The following is a 15,434-nucleotide window of genomic DNA, read 5'->3' on the forward strand; positions in this document are numbered from 1 at the left end:
GCCAAGGGAAGGACATGAGAGCCTTTTCTGGTGCAGACTTGGTAGCGGGTCTAGGGGTAGGTATCAAGGAGATTTTTTAATGTGCCCATCAGAAGCACTAGAACGTTACTTGACCTACACACTGGAAGGCCAGTCAAATGCCAACAGTGACCAAGCCAACTGTTTCAGGACTATTTCATAGGATAACCACGAAAATCTAGAGCAAAGCTTAAAGGGGTACTCCACCCCTAGACATCTTATCCCCTATCCAAAGGATAGGGGATAAGATGTCTGATCGCGGGGGTCACGCCGCTGGGGACCCCCGCATTCTACCATGCGGCACCCACCTGTAACGACTTCCAGAACCGCTCGAGGCCCTCAGGCTAATACCCGACCACGGGAACGTAAGATTGTGACGTCACGACTCCGCCCCCGTGTGACGTCACACCTGCCCCCTCAATGCAAGTCTATGGGAGGGGGCGTGAAAGCTGTCCCGCCCCCTCCCATAGACTTGCATTGAGGGGGCGAGTGTGTTACAGGTGGGTGCCGCATTGGTAGAATGTGGGGGTCCCCAGCGATCAGACATCTTATCCCCTATCCTTTGGATAGGGGATAAGATGTCTAGGGGTGGAGTACCCCTTTAAGTCCATATGAAATAGATAAGTGTGATACAAAAGGGTGTTCTATAGTTTTTGATAGTCAGCATATCTAAAAGAACCCACAATGTGGTCTACCAACACTTCACTATGTTATGTCATAACATATATTTTGGGGTGGCTTTCCTATTAAAGGGGTACTCTGGTGAAAAACTTTTTTTTTTTTAATCAATTGGTGCCAGAAAGTTAAACAGATTTGTAAATTACTTCTATATAAAAAAAAATTAAAAAAATCTTAATGCTTCCAGTACTTATTAACTGCTGAATACTACAGAGGAAATTCTTTTCTTTTTGGAACACAGTGCTCTCTGCTGACATCACAAGCACAGTGCTCTCTGCTGACATCTCTGTCCATTTTAAGAACTGTCCAGAGAAGGAGAAAATCCCCATAGCAAACATATGCTGCTCTAGACAATTCCTAAAATGGACAGAGGTGTCAGCAGAGAGCACTGTGCTTGTGATGTCAGCTGAGAGCACTGTGTTCCAAAAAGAGAAGTATTTCCTCTGTAGTATTCAGCATCCAATAAATACTGGAAGGATTAAGATTTTTAATAGAAGTAATTTACAAATCTATTTAACTTTCTGGCACTAGTTGATTTTAAAAAAAAAAGTTTTCCACCGGAGTACCCCTTTAACCCCTTAAGGATGCAGGACGTAAATGTACGTCCTGGTGCGGTGGTACTTAACGCACCAGGACGTACATTTACTGTGTCATGTGCGGCTAATCCCGGCTGCTGATCGCAGCGTGTCTCGATGCAGCCGCTGCTCACAGCGTGTTCTTCGGTAATCCCCGGTGGCGTGTGATGTCACGGGTCAGCTGATTTCAGTTAGCTGACCTCTAGGTCGGTATGAGCCGTATACAAGTAAGTAGATAGAAGTTCCAAGGGTGGTTTCAATGATGATACAAATAAGCGGGGATTCGTACACAGAGTTTAAAAGGTCATGCTGGGACTTGTAGTTCGTACCGCTGAGTGGAGATAGATAGTCTCTTATTTCTGTCACAGCTGTAATAATAGATGTTCCATCAAAAGATATCCAGATAATGCCCATAAAAATATCCAAATTAATCCATATTAATCGCAAGTAAAACGCAAAATGTGAATAGAGCAGTAGTCCAAAAAGAACTTCAAATCTCAGAATAAGAGCCAAATGCGTTTCGGGGTGTCAAAAGAAATAAAATATTAGAAATATTAAAATACCTGACACCACTGAGGAAGGGGTATTTTAATATTTCTAATATTTTATTTCTTTTGAGACTATCTATCTCCACTCAGCGGTACGGACTACAAGTCCCAGCATGACCTTTTAAACTCTGTGTACGAATCCCCGCTTATTTGTATCATCATTGAAACCACCCTTGGAACTTCTATCTACTTACCTGTATACGGCTAATATCGGCCTAGAGGTCAGCTGACTGAAATCAGCTGACCCGTGACATCACACGCCACCGGGGATTACCGAAGAACATGCTGTGAGCAGCGGCTGCTTCGAGACACGCTATCTCTGCAGCCTCCAGCATATGGACTGAACCTCTAGATACCGGGACCCCAAACTTTAAGGGTGGTGAGTGGCACACAGTGCCGAGAACGTTTTCCTTTTCAGAATTAAATAGCAGAGACGGTTATATACTTGATCGTGCCAGAGAATATACAGTTTAATACGATTACCGCACAAGAGGAATATATGTTTCCTTTCCAGGATTAAAAACTGTTATAATTAATCCTTGGATATAGATTGTCTACGGAACTGTAACAAGCTATCTATGAAACTGATATACGATATCCAGAGATTTGCCACATCATCCTTTTTTGTTACAGGATTTGTCACATCATTCTTTTTTGTTACAGGACGGCTACCAGAACATTATTTTTTCTGTTAATTAATTAATTTAATTATTTATTTATTTTTATTTTTAATTTTTGCCATTAGTCGCATATTATTTGCACTATTTAAATTGAGTTTTTGCATGATTGAATATGGGCAGAAGTCATTACTGATTGTAATATTTTATTGTAATCCCATTACACATCCGTAGGGCCCTGCGGTTTGTGGATTGGCTATATTTGTACAAATACATTTTATAATTATCGTCTAGTGAATCCATTCCTCCATCACATACCTGTTTGTACAGGTGGGAGACTGAGGACTGAGTACTCTCTTGTTTTTTAGATTTGTAAATTACTTCCATGAAAAAATCTTAATCCTTCCAGTACTTATTAGCTGCTGAATACTACAGAGGAAATTATTTTCTTTTTGGAAAACAGAGCTCTGTGCTGACATCATGACCACAGTGCTCTCTGCTGACACCTCTGTCCATATTAAGAACTGTCCAGAGTAGGAGAAAATCCCCATAGAAAACATATGCTGTTCTGGGCAGTTCCTAAAATGGACAGAGATGTCAGCAGAGAGCGTTTCAAAGGTTTCATCTTCTTCTTCAGGTCCAGGACTGGACCTGAAGAAGAAGGTGTAACCTTTGAAATGCATTGTCCTTGCTGTAAACTGCCATCCTTGACATAATAAAGATGGCATTGATATACCCATCTGAATTCTCAGGGAGTGCGCCTTTAGAGCCTAAAAATCAGATTTTTTTCTCCTGGTCCAGAGAGGTCAGCCCTGCCAGGCTCCTCTCTCTCCAGCTGTTTTCTCTACATTTGCATCGCTGCCACAGCGGGACCGATGGCCGGCTGCCTTCCGACATAGGAATTTTCTTTTCCACAAGTGCTAAACAGTCTTGTGCCTGCCCGCACAACACACCAAGGTGAGCAAATTTCACTTACATCTTCACCAGCCTCCCATATCATCTGGGATTAACTCCACTATTAGCGCTGCTTCTGTTCTTTTTTCCCTCTAATCTATAGATGTGTAAACATGGCCTTAGACTGTCCAACTCAGAAAAAGCAGGAATAAAAAAAAAAACAAGAAAAAAAAAAACATAGGATAGGGCATAAGTGTTTGAATGTGGTGCGTCTGACCCCTGGGACCCCCGCGATCTCCTGCCGCGATCTCCACCCGGGCTCTCTTGTGCACAGATAACTGTTGTCCTTTGCATGAAGTGGTGGCTGACACACCCCTCCATATAGCTCTATGGAAGAGTCAGAGATACCCAAACGCTTCCATTGAGCTACATGCAGGGGAGTGTCGGCCACCATTTTGTGCAGTCGTCCAAGCATTGGACTCCTGTGATCAGACACTTATCCTCTATTCTGTGAACAGGGGATAAGATGTTCTGCAACAAAGTACCCCTTTAAAAGTCTATGAGCCCATCTCGTGCAGCAAGGAGAGAGAGGGGAGAAATTGCATTAGCTGAACACTTCATCGGTTTTCTTTTAGTTATCAGTGGTAGTTTCAGAACACAGACCCCCACTGATCAATGTCAAAAGTTTTTTAAATGACAACAACAGCAAGGAAGACTGACAAGTCAGGCTTATGTGTCTGGACAAACACTGAGGTGGCTATAGAGGTAATCATAAAACAAAGTTTACCAATTGTGCCTTTTGTATATTTTACTAATGTAATACAATTCCAGAAGTTAAATAAAATATATAACATCATTTTAAGCAACTGGAAATGTATTATTTATTAGGAAATGCCATAAATACAGAAGTATTTTTATGTTTCTTTTTTTTTCTTTTGCAGAAGACAAAAACAATTGCATAAAGCACTGTACAGAAACCATAAGGGAAACTGACATTATTAGGCATTCCCACAGAACTGCACAGAGTTCATCAATTTAACCAGTCGGTACATGTTAAAAGAAAACTGACGCAGTAGATACATTTGTCAAAATGTAAACAGCTTGAAGAGTTGGACAGCTATGTGTGAAATTATTTTAATGAGTTATTAAATACTGTGGCACTAAAAATGAGTGCCAAGTACAATAAAATTAGACATACACGGCACTAACAAATCAAACTTCTGGAAAGGTTGAGCTGCTTGCTGTAACTAGCTTGTTCAGGCTAGTCCATCTACACTTAACCCTTCCCTTTACAATAATCACTAATGATAATAATAAAACTCAGTAATGGCTAATAAGTAAGTCATTCTTTATTTTACAGACTGTTTATGATTACCAGCTTGTCATTTTAGACAGATTAAAGGGCCAATTCAACAGTTTTACAAGAAAAATATGTATCAGGAAAACATTTTTGACTTTTAAATGAGCTAATCTGGTGGGCTCCTGACAGCTGGCACATTTTGGCAATGCCTGCCTTACTCCTACCAGAGTAGAATGACACACACACTGCAGGCAGGGTTGAAGGGAATACCAATAAGTTTGTGTTACAGGCTTCAGATAATCTAGACAAGGAATACATGCTGCATGCATTTTATGCTTTGCTATATAAACTTTATTAGTTGTCTATATATCTCAGTGTTTCCCAAACAAACCCTAGGGATCCTGGTAGTTACCCAAAGGATAGCAAAAACAAGAACTCTTACTTCTGCAGTTGGTGTGGGATGACTGTAGGGAATCCCCAGGAGTCGAAAACATTAGTAAGAAATTGTAAAGGGGTTGTGAATTATTAATGTGAATAACTACCCTTCTTGTATACTAATGTTTTACCTATAAATGTATCCTGTCTTTATCAATATGTGTAAAGGATTATCAAGGGTACTACATATTTTAAACCCTAAAGTCTGTTTGCCAATTTTCACAAACCCTGTCCATATGCCCTATATGGGAATATGGATATGACAATGGTCAGAAAGTATACATTACATGGTTAGAAATTGACTTGAAAATATAGGACCAGATGTAGCTTCTCATCTACCTAGGCCATCTCCAGTTTAAAAAAAACCAAAAAAAAAAACAATTGTTTTTGTGAAACAACCCCTTTAAAGGGGTACTCCGGGGAACTAAACCCATAGCTCATCCTTTTCCTCTCACCAACCTATGTATTTGTCTAAATATCATTCATTAGCAATATACAGCAGTTTCCATCTTTCAGCTATTACTTACATGCAGGGAGTGGGAGAAAAATGTAATTTTCAAATCCACCTTGTCTTGGTGTAAACCCCACAGTGAGACTAGCCCCCACCCTTCAGAACAACACCACCTGATTTCTGTCTGATGTCTGTTTGGTCCCCTTTGTGTGTGAGAGTTTGTGAGATGTGAGAGAAAAGCAGTGAAAATTCTCAGTCACAACTGAGCAAATAGCTGCTGTTTTTCTTCTGAATATCTAATCACTGACTTCTGCTATTCAGAGCACAGCATGATTTATTGCTGGAGGAAGGATAGTCTGAAAGAAAAGACATTTACAGTGTGTGTGAGCTGCAGTGTAAGCATGCACACAGATAGTGAAAGCAGTTGGCTGTCAGCCATTACACAGAGCTGCACTGATTTCTGGGAAAAAGTATTTAGGAGACATCAGGTGCCAAAGGAGCTGCCAAAACAACATGGATAACTACAGGGGACACAGAACAGGTATTGTGGTGTCTTTGGGGTATTTTTATTTTTCTTAACTTCCCTGGAGTATCCCATTCAGCTGGCAGTACATATCAACAAAAGATTATTGTTGAAGAGGTATTCTAGTGAATTTGTTTTCTATCCAACTGTGCATAGGGCACAATTAAATAGAAAATACCCTATACTTACCCTCCTTGCTCCCCTGTCAGTGCCGATGGCTCAGTGTCGGTTCCTGCTGTAAAGCACATACTTTATGCTAAGCAAATCAGTGGCTGCAATGGTGTCCTACCTCAGCCATTGATTGGCTAAGCGGGGAGACGCTTGTGCCTACAATGACACAAAGAAGTACCAACACAGAGACAATGATAGTGGACTGTGAGCGAGAATCGTAGTTATGATTTTTTTCTTATATTTAACTGTGCCCTCAGGACAGTTATAAGAAAATTATCCATAGGGGCTCTGGCGCCCCTGCTGTCAGTGTCTCTCTCCATTGTATGTCTTGTTATGCATCCTGATTATAAATAAAGAAGACTCTCCACCAATTGTGAGTGCTGTATTTGCATTCTTCACACCTGGATATTATTCTTGTTGCTTTTGCTTTTACTAAGCACCACTGCATCAGTAAAAAGGTAAGTGCAAACTGGTGGCACTGACAGACTTTGTTTACAGTTCCTGGTCCCGTAGTGCTGGATACTAGCTGCCTTTTGAGTGGATATTTGTGAATAAGTTATTTAATGTTACTGTAAGATCCTGAAGGGTTAACCTTTTTTGAGCCTTTGTTTGGCCTGGTTGCTTGGCTACGCCCTAGCCAATCTGGCTGTGGCAGCAATCAGGCTGAGTCACCTGTGAGCTGTAAATTTAAGCCCAGCTCATTCTTTCCCTGATTGCCTATGAAACAGCTTGTCTCAGAGTAACTAGCATTATTTTTCCTGTGTATCCTGATATTGATCTTGATCTTGGCTTTTTTTTACCCTTCTTTTGTATTAGCGTATTGGTACCTCGACAAATCCTGTTGCTGACACGACTAGTTTTGACTGATTTTATTGTGTGTTTGTTTAGTTTTATTTCTTTTAGTTTTGTGCCTTCAGCTGTTTCCCGACCTCATCAGTTTTTGTAGTTTATTATTTTGACTTTCTGTCAGTCCCTGCACATGTATAGGAAGGGAATGTCACCATGGTTGTAGACCCATCCTTTAGGGCGGGTACGCAAATAGGCAGGGACAGAGGGTTTGGACTAGAATAGGGCTACACTCTTTTCCTGCCCAACGTGGCAGTTACTCAATTAAGCTACAATATTTAGATAGCCCAACATAGTGTTGGGGACATAGTGATACATGATAACCTAAAGTGCCTTTACATTGCCTTGCAGACCATTTTGGAGTTTAACATGATTGATTAATAACTATTATTCTTTTTGTCATCTTAACATTTTTATTTAGCATTCAAAAATGTGATTGACAATGCTGTCACCCAACAGGTTCTGCAATGGAATTTACATACACAGGATTGTAGCCTTAAATAGGCGTGGGGCAGAAAAGTTTTTTAATTATAGGCAAAAAAACACATTTTGTCATAAAACTAATATAAACTGGAAACCTCTCTGGAAAACCAGTTAACACTTGAGCGATAACAACGGAACTGAAGCATTAAAGAAGAAGAAAGGACCTCCGGCACAAACTTGACTTTTGTGCCAGAAAAAATACTTCATCTGTGTTACCTGCCTAATCCACTTACAAATAACCTCACAGACAATTAGTCACTGAGGATGTGTTCTGTTCTGTCCTATTCAGTCCTATATTTCCAATGTTTATAAGTTTCTCGATCATTGGGAAAATAATTTAGAAGCACATTTGCCAAGGATATATGTATTCTTTTCTCTATGTAGTCTTAGACCTAACAATATTAAATAGTTATTTGTTTGTCTTTCTCCATTTACATCTTGAAGTTTTAGAAACATCCATGTGAGTCTACTTGTAACATCTATCAAACCAATTGGAGAGAACTTTGCACCTTCATTCTCTGTCTGGATGAGACAACAAACAACAGAATGGACATGGCCTAGAGACATTTATTGATGGTGATAATATCAGTTTGCTTAGGCAACACATTTCAGTGCTGAACAGGTGCCTTCATTAGATCATAATACAGTTACCTGGTCCTCTTTCCCAGCTGCAAAAGTGTAAAATTGTCAGCTGGCTGAGGAGTAAATCTCTTTAAGTGTCACTATGTTAAATAAGAGTTAAATATGCATTGCATAAAGGTTAACACTTTACTTTCTGCTGCCACAATTGATGAGCTGTATACACGTGTAAGAATGCATGGCACATTGGTCACATGACCGATCTAAGCAGAACTGACTAGAAATGACTTGGAAGAGCCTCTCCAGTCCATTCCTCTGCCCAGTTTAGTCTGGCTCTAGCCAGAGAAGTGTTAGTGTGTCTCCCAGCTCTGCTCCTGCTGGGAAGACCAGAGTTAGAGTCTAGCCTTGGCCAGAGTAGTATGCAGACATGACTGTCTGTTCTCTCATAGGTCACACAGAAGAGTTTAGGCCTGGTTAGTAACATTTTAATGCTAAAGCCCGCTTTAATCTAGCCTGAGTCAGATCTGGCTTGAATCGTGGTGATCATGGCCCTGTGCATGTTTTACTCCTACCAGTGTAGAATGACAAACAAGCTGCAGTTGGGCACATGGAATATCCATAAGTCTATGTTACAGGCTTCAGATGATAATGCATACATGTTGCATGCGTGTTATGCTTTGCTATATAAACTTTATTAGTTGCCTATATATTTAAGTTTTCCAAAACCCTAGGGATCCTTGGAGCCTGGTTAGCTGGTTCCCCAAATGATGGCAAAAACAGTACTTTTGCAGTTGCTGTGGGATAGTTGCTGCCTTTATTAATATTTTTAAAGGAATTTAAAGGGTACTACATATTTCAATCCCTAACGTCTATTTTTACAAATTCTGTCCAAATGCTCAATTAGGGTTGGCTGAGTGGGAAGGCATTGTGCCAACACAGACACAAAGAAGTATTTGCAGCAAGAACTGACAAAAAGACAGCGAGAGTGGCGTATGAGCGAGGACGATAGATATGAGTATTTCTTCGATTTAATTGCACCCTTAGCAGAATAACAGTTTGTTAAAAATTTTGATAGGATCCTTCGACAACCTGATGTGTATGGGAACAACTCACCTGCCTCATAAGGACTCTAAGATGTATAGCTTGAAAGAAAGATGAGACAGAGGGGATATGATAGAGACTTTTAAATACATAAAGGGAATCAACACGGTAAAGGAGGAGAGCATATTTAAAAGAAGAAAAACTACCACAAGAGGACATAGTTTTAAATTAGAGGGGCAAAGGTTTATGCAGTAATATCAGGAAGTATTACTTTACTGAGAGAGTAGTGGATGCATGGAATAGCCTTCCTGCAGAAGTGGTCGCTGCAAATATAGTGGAGTTTAAACATACCCTGTTAGATATATATATATATATATATATATATATATATATATATATATATATATCTCCTCCAAGGTGAGCGGACCTGCAGGCTTTACTTACTTTTTATATGGGGGCCTCTACATTATGGAGAGACATTGTTTTGTTTTTCCCTCTTGACATTTAATTGACATGTATGGCATATTCTGTAGATAAATGTTTAAGATAGGAAAATCACTTTAATAACATATAAAATAGAAGCCAGGAGGCACAGAACAGCACAGACATATCCAGCCTTTTGACATTTTATTTACACATGGCAATTTCAGGAGGTTTTCTATGTCACAAAAGAGACTGTAATAGAACTAAAACAATTTGTTTACGTTCCATTTGGACATTCACATCTGCCTCCTAAAATAAAGTAAAAAAATGTCTCACAAATGAAAACAAAAACTCCTCTTGATCGCATATTATTTACAGATGTGTACTGTTTTCTACTCCCTGAACTCTTTGCTCATTAATAAAATGTACAAGGAAATATTATGTTTAATTTCTATTTATAGATGAAAAAGAACCATATAAAGTATAGAATAGCGGCACAAATACCTATGTTTCATAAAACAACCTGAACCGTCACAACATTCTGTTAAAATAAAAACTTCTAAGAGTAAAAAGGACAAGATAAATCCCAATTTGCTTCTGCCTCCTAATACTGGATTTAATATGGCCAGCTTTGTGATGGGGAAGTTTATTCTATAGAGGAGCCACAAAGGCAGATTTACTCTTGCTCCAGAATACTTTTTCGCCTAGTAGAGTATAGGGGCATGGCTTAGCTGAAAAAAAATGTGGTTCCGGTGGAAAGGTTTGTGGCTCCTATGGAAGGCACAATCCAAAAGCAAAATCCAGACTGCACTGTTGCTCCACACACTGTGTGTTTTCTGACCATGCAGTTTCACACTCCTCCGTCCCAATGAAACCGCTAATCTTCGGTGGTGCTCAATCACATATAGTACTATAAGATCACTCCTTTATAGAAAGAAAGATAGCACTCACCACATAGCGTTGCATATTTCTGTTTTATTCAGACAGAATGGGTCTCAGAAACAAATGGCCGATGGGCCGTTTCACACCGCCCAGGGTGCTTATTCATGACCTCTCGAAGGGTTGTTGGCTTGCATGCAATCCCATGCACCAAAAACTGCAGCTTAATATTTTGGAGTAATACAAGCCAAATAAAAGACAGTTAGCCTAAACCTAAACTAGACAACGTATAGACGCACCAGATTTATTAATCTGCCTGAGCGACTGTGATAAATATAGTGCATTCATTTTAACAAGTTTACATTGTCTACAAATTAGGATTTATAAATCTTAGCCACTATACCTACCTCTATGGCAAGACACTGGTTGGATCTGGGGGCTGGCTTTTTATTTGGAAACTATGGCTGACTCTCATATAAGGATGCTGTGCTGGTTGTGTTATGGAGGTGCTGTGGGTTCCATGTAGTAAGAATACAGTAGTGGGCTCTGTTAAATCGGCATTAGGTGAACAAAATCAAACTAAATATGCCCATCTCTAATTTAAAGTGTTGGCAGCTATAATCTGTTAAATCGGCATTAGGGGAACAAAATCATACTGAATATGCCCATCTCTAATTTAAAGTGTTGGCAGCTATGAGGGAAACAAACCAAGGGCAGCATGAATCAGGGATTGGCTTCCTTATTACAAGAATTGCTTTGCAATTCTGAAGTGTTTCAGAAAAGTCATGGTTAATAAATAACAAAGACTTGCCTCTAGGGTAAATCTTGCTGATTCTGCTTTCAAGTAACACAGCAGGTGGTATGGGTTTTCCAAGGAAATAAAGGTGAAATTAAATTCATGGATGTGAAATGAGACCTTAAAGGGGTATTCCGGTGGAAAACTTTAGTTTTTTTTTTAAATCAACTGGTGCCAGAAAGTTAAACAGATTTCTAAATTACTTCTATTAAAAAATCTTAATCCTTCCAGTACTTATAAGCAGCTGTATACTACAGAGGAAATTCTTTTCTTTTTGGATTTTTTTCTGTCACGACCTGTTACGCCGAGCGCTCCGGGTCCCCGTTCCTCCCCGGAGCGCTCACGGCGTCTCTCTCCCTGCAGCGCCCCGGTCAGTCCCGCTGACCGGGAGCGCTGCACTGTCATGGCCGTTGGGGATGCGATTCGCACAGCGGGACGCGTCCGCTCGCGAATCGCATCCCAGGTCACTTACCTATCCCGGTCCCCGGCTGTCATGCTCTGGCGCGCGCAGCTCCGCTCTCTAGGGCGCGCGCGCGCCAGCTCTCTTGATTTAAAGGGCCAGTGCACCAATGATGGTGCCTGGCCCAATCTTCCCAATTAGCTTGATTAGTTTCCACCTGTGCACTCCCTACTTATACCTCACTTCCCCTGCACTCCCTGGCCGGATCTTGTTGCCCTTGTGCCTAGTGAAAGCGTTCCTTGTTTGTTCCTAGCCCGTGTTCCAGACCTCCTGCCGTTGCCCCTGACTACGATCCTTGCTGCCTGCCCTGACCTTCTGCTACGTCCGACCTTGCTTTTGCCTTATCCCTTGTACCATGCCTATCTCAGCAGTCAGAGAGGTTGAGCCGTTGCCGGTGGATACGACCTGGTTGCTACCGCCGCTGCAAGACCATCCCGCTTTGCGGCGGGCTCTGGTGAAAACCAGTAGCTACTTAGAACCGGTCCACCGACACGGTCCTCGCCAAACCCTCTCTGACACGGAGGATCCACCTCCAGCCTGCCGAATCGTGACAGTAGATCCGGCCATGGATTCCGCTGAGGTGTCGCTGTCAAGTCTTGCCGACATTTCCACGGTGATCGCCCAGCAAGCCCTAAAGATCGCCCAACGAAATCACCAGCTGGCATACTTGACCTCCGTGACACTGCATCTTCAGTCACAGATACAGCAGCTGCAGCCGCAGATACAGCAACTTCTGTCACAGACACAGCAGCTGCAACATCCATCTCCTCCGCCGGCTCCTGCAACTCCTCCGCAGCAACCGGCCGCTCCTAACCTCTGCTTGTCCCTGCCGGACAAATTTGATGAGGACTCTAGACTCTGCCGTGGTCTCCTGCCTGGGAAGGCCCTGCCATGTGCCACACCGCCCGGAGCACCTCTCTTACAGTATCCTTTGCAATCCGCCCCTGTGCCTCCCGCCGAGGAGGCTATGCAACTGGATCGGTCCCGCCTGACCCCTGAAGAGAGGACTCGCCGCAGGAGGAAAGAAGATTTACTTCTACACTGCACTGTGCGTTACCGCACAGAACCCCTGCTCTTCAGCATGGAACTTTTTGTTTGGCCCAAATGCTCCTCTGAAGTCCTCCTCGGTCTGCCATGGCTCCAACCCCCATCTTCTGCCCTTGTCTGGACCACCGGGGAGATCGGGAGCTGGGGTGCTTCTTGCCACAGGAAGTGCCTCACGTTTGCTCCCAGTTCCGTCAGTCAAGCCTCTGTGTCTCCCCCGTTACCTGGCCTCCCCAAGGCCTGCCCGGACTATGCTGTGCCTCCTCCTCACGGCTCCCGTCCTGTTGACACTCTGCCCCGTGCCGGGCTTGACCCTCTTCCCTCCCTCCCCACCCCCATGCCTTCTTGTGTGCCCACTGTTGATGTGGTTTCCCGGGGCTTCGCCACCATCTGGGAAAAAACTCTGAAATTCCTCATGCCGCCCTCATCCCGGGTGAAGAAGCTTGCCGGGAAAAAGAGAAGAGCTCCTCCTGTTTTTGTGTGGCTCTCCGCCAAGTTTATCGGCTTCCGTGTCCCCAGCTTTTATCTCGGACCACGTTATCTTGGACCCTTTGTACTTGAACTCTCAGGCTCCAAGAAGAGGGGGAGACCCAAGGGGGGGGGGGGGTACTGTTACGCCGAGCGCTCCGGGTCCCCGTTCCTCCCCGGAGCGCTCACGGCGTCTCTCTCCCTGCAGCGCCCCGTTCAGTCCCGCTGACCGGGAGCGCTGCACTGTCATGGCCGTTGGGGATGCGATTCGCACAGCGGGACGCGTCCGCTCGCGAATCGCATCCCAGGTCACTTACCTATCCCGGTCCCCGGCTGTCATGCTCTGGCGCGCGCAGCTCCGCTCTCTAGGGCGCGCGCGCGCCAGCTCTCTTGATTTAAAGGGCCAGTGCACCAATGATGGTGCCTGGCCCAATCTTCCCAATTAGCTTGATTAGTTTCCACCTGTGCACTCCCTACTTATACCTCACTTCCCCTGCACTCCCTGGCCGGATCTTGTTGCCCTTGTGCCTAGTGAAAGCGTTCCTTGTTTGTTCCTAGCCCGTGTTCCAGACCTCCTGCCGTTGCCCCTGACTACGATCCTTGCTGCCTGCCCTGACCTTCTGCTACATCCGACCTTGCTTTTGCCTTATCCCTTGTACCATGCCTATCTCAGCAGTCAGAGAGGTTGAGCCGTTGCCGGTGGATACGACCTGGTTGCTACCGCCGCTGCAAGACCATCCCGCTTTGCGGCGGGCTCTGGTGAAAACCAGTAGCTACTTAGAACCGGTCCACCGACACGGTCCTCGCCAAACCCTCTCTGACACGGAGGATCCACCTCCAGCCTGCCGAATCGTGACACGACCACAGTGCTCTCTGCTGACACCTCTGTCTATGTCAGGAACTGTCCAGAGCAGGAGAAAATCCCCATAGCAAACATATTCTTCTTCGGACAGTTCCTAAAATGAGGTGTCAGCAGAGAGCTCTGTGGTCGTGACAGAAAAGATATCCAAAAATAAAAGAATTTCCTCTGTAGTATACAGCCGCTGATAAGTACTGGAAGGATTAAGATTTTTTAATAGAAGTAATTTACAAATCTGTTTAACTTTTTGGCACCAGTTGATTTAAAAAAAAAATAAATAAAAAGTTTTCCACCGGAGTACCCCTTCAAATTTGTACTGGGCTAGCACTACCTCATAAAAAATTTAACAGATCTGGATATTACAGTTTTTTTTTCTAACAAGTGGGCCGCACTAGTAGTGGCAAAAAATTTACATGTCTTTTACATGCTCATTTATGCACAGAGTGGACCCAGTGGACTGAACCATGAATGAAGCACTAAGTAAGAATTCTCCATGTTATTGATATGGGTGCGGTTTTTAACAACACTCTTATATAAGTTTTGTCTCCCGATTCTACTCTTACTCTGTTCAAAGGTTCTATATGTATATGAATTGTATATGAATACTATAGGTATATGAATGGTTTTGCTCCTTTTACCCTAGCTACGGTATATTCACATTTCTGGTGGTATTGAGAATATGGAAAACTATTTGGCTACACTGTAATCAATGGACACGAGAAAAACTTGGCTTGTGTTTTTTCACATAACTGTAAAACAATTACATAAATAACCACTCTCATGAGGACTATCTCAAACTATTCCTAGATGGATGCAAGAAGAATATAGTAGATTTTTTTCATAATACAATTTTTTTTCACTTCTTAAATCTGTCTTTGCAGACTGCGCTTAGTTTAATGCACTGGTTAAATGGAAGCAAACAAGTTTTGGTCATGTAGTGTGTAAAAAGATGAGAGAGACAAATATAACAGAAAAAAGCCCAATCTTGTTGTGCATCCAGTATCACTATTTGGAATTTCTAACAAAACATCAACACAGTATATTTTAATCTGAACCTTCCTAGCTTCTCTTAACTACTATATAACAAGTCTTGCTTGGAATTACTTAACATCTGCACTGCACTAAATTCCATAAGCCATTCTGCCCAATCTGAATAATGATACGTTCAGTAAATAAACAGAGTTCAGTATGATTGCTCTGATTTCTTATGGGACTACCAACAGTATGAGTTTAGATTCTGGAACCTTTCAGCTTCTTGTTAAACACTATAGCTTAACATGCGAATTGAAGTAGAGATTGTCAAACAATATTCATATCAATGCATCAATGCAGTGAATGCTGTTAAA

The 15,434-nt window shown here is 42.5% G+C and overlaps 1 protein-coding gene across 10 annotated transcripts in view; it reads right to left on the reverse strand.

Annotated features, from left to right (window-relative positions):
- The window catches only part of BMPR1B (bone morphogenetic protein receptor type 1B), a 473,407-nt gene that overhangs the window by 381,215 nt on the left and 76,758 nt on the right, over positions 1-15,434 (reverse strand). Inside the window, exon 1 of one of the 10 annotated variants that reach the window (XM_056567282.1) lies at positions 9,604-9,620. The exons of the other annotated variants lie outside the window; for them this stretch is intronic. The gene's annotated coding sequence lies outside the window, so the exon portion shown is untranslated. Of the gene's footprint in view, positions 1-9,603; positions 9,621-15,434 lie in introns of those variants that run through there. 10 annotated transcript variants of the gene reach the window in all.

Source organism: Hyla sarda, chromosome 1 (genome assembly GCF_029499605.1).
Source record: "Hyla sarda isolate aHylSar1 chromosome 1, aHylSar1.hap1, whole genome shotgun sequence".
Lineage (NCBI taxonomy): Eukaryota > Metazoa > Chordata > Amphibia > Anura > Hylidae > Hyla > Hyla sarda.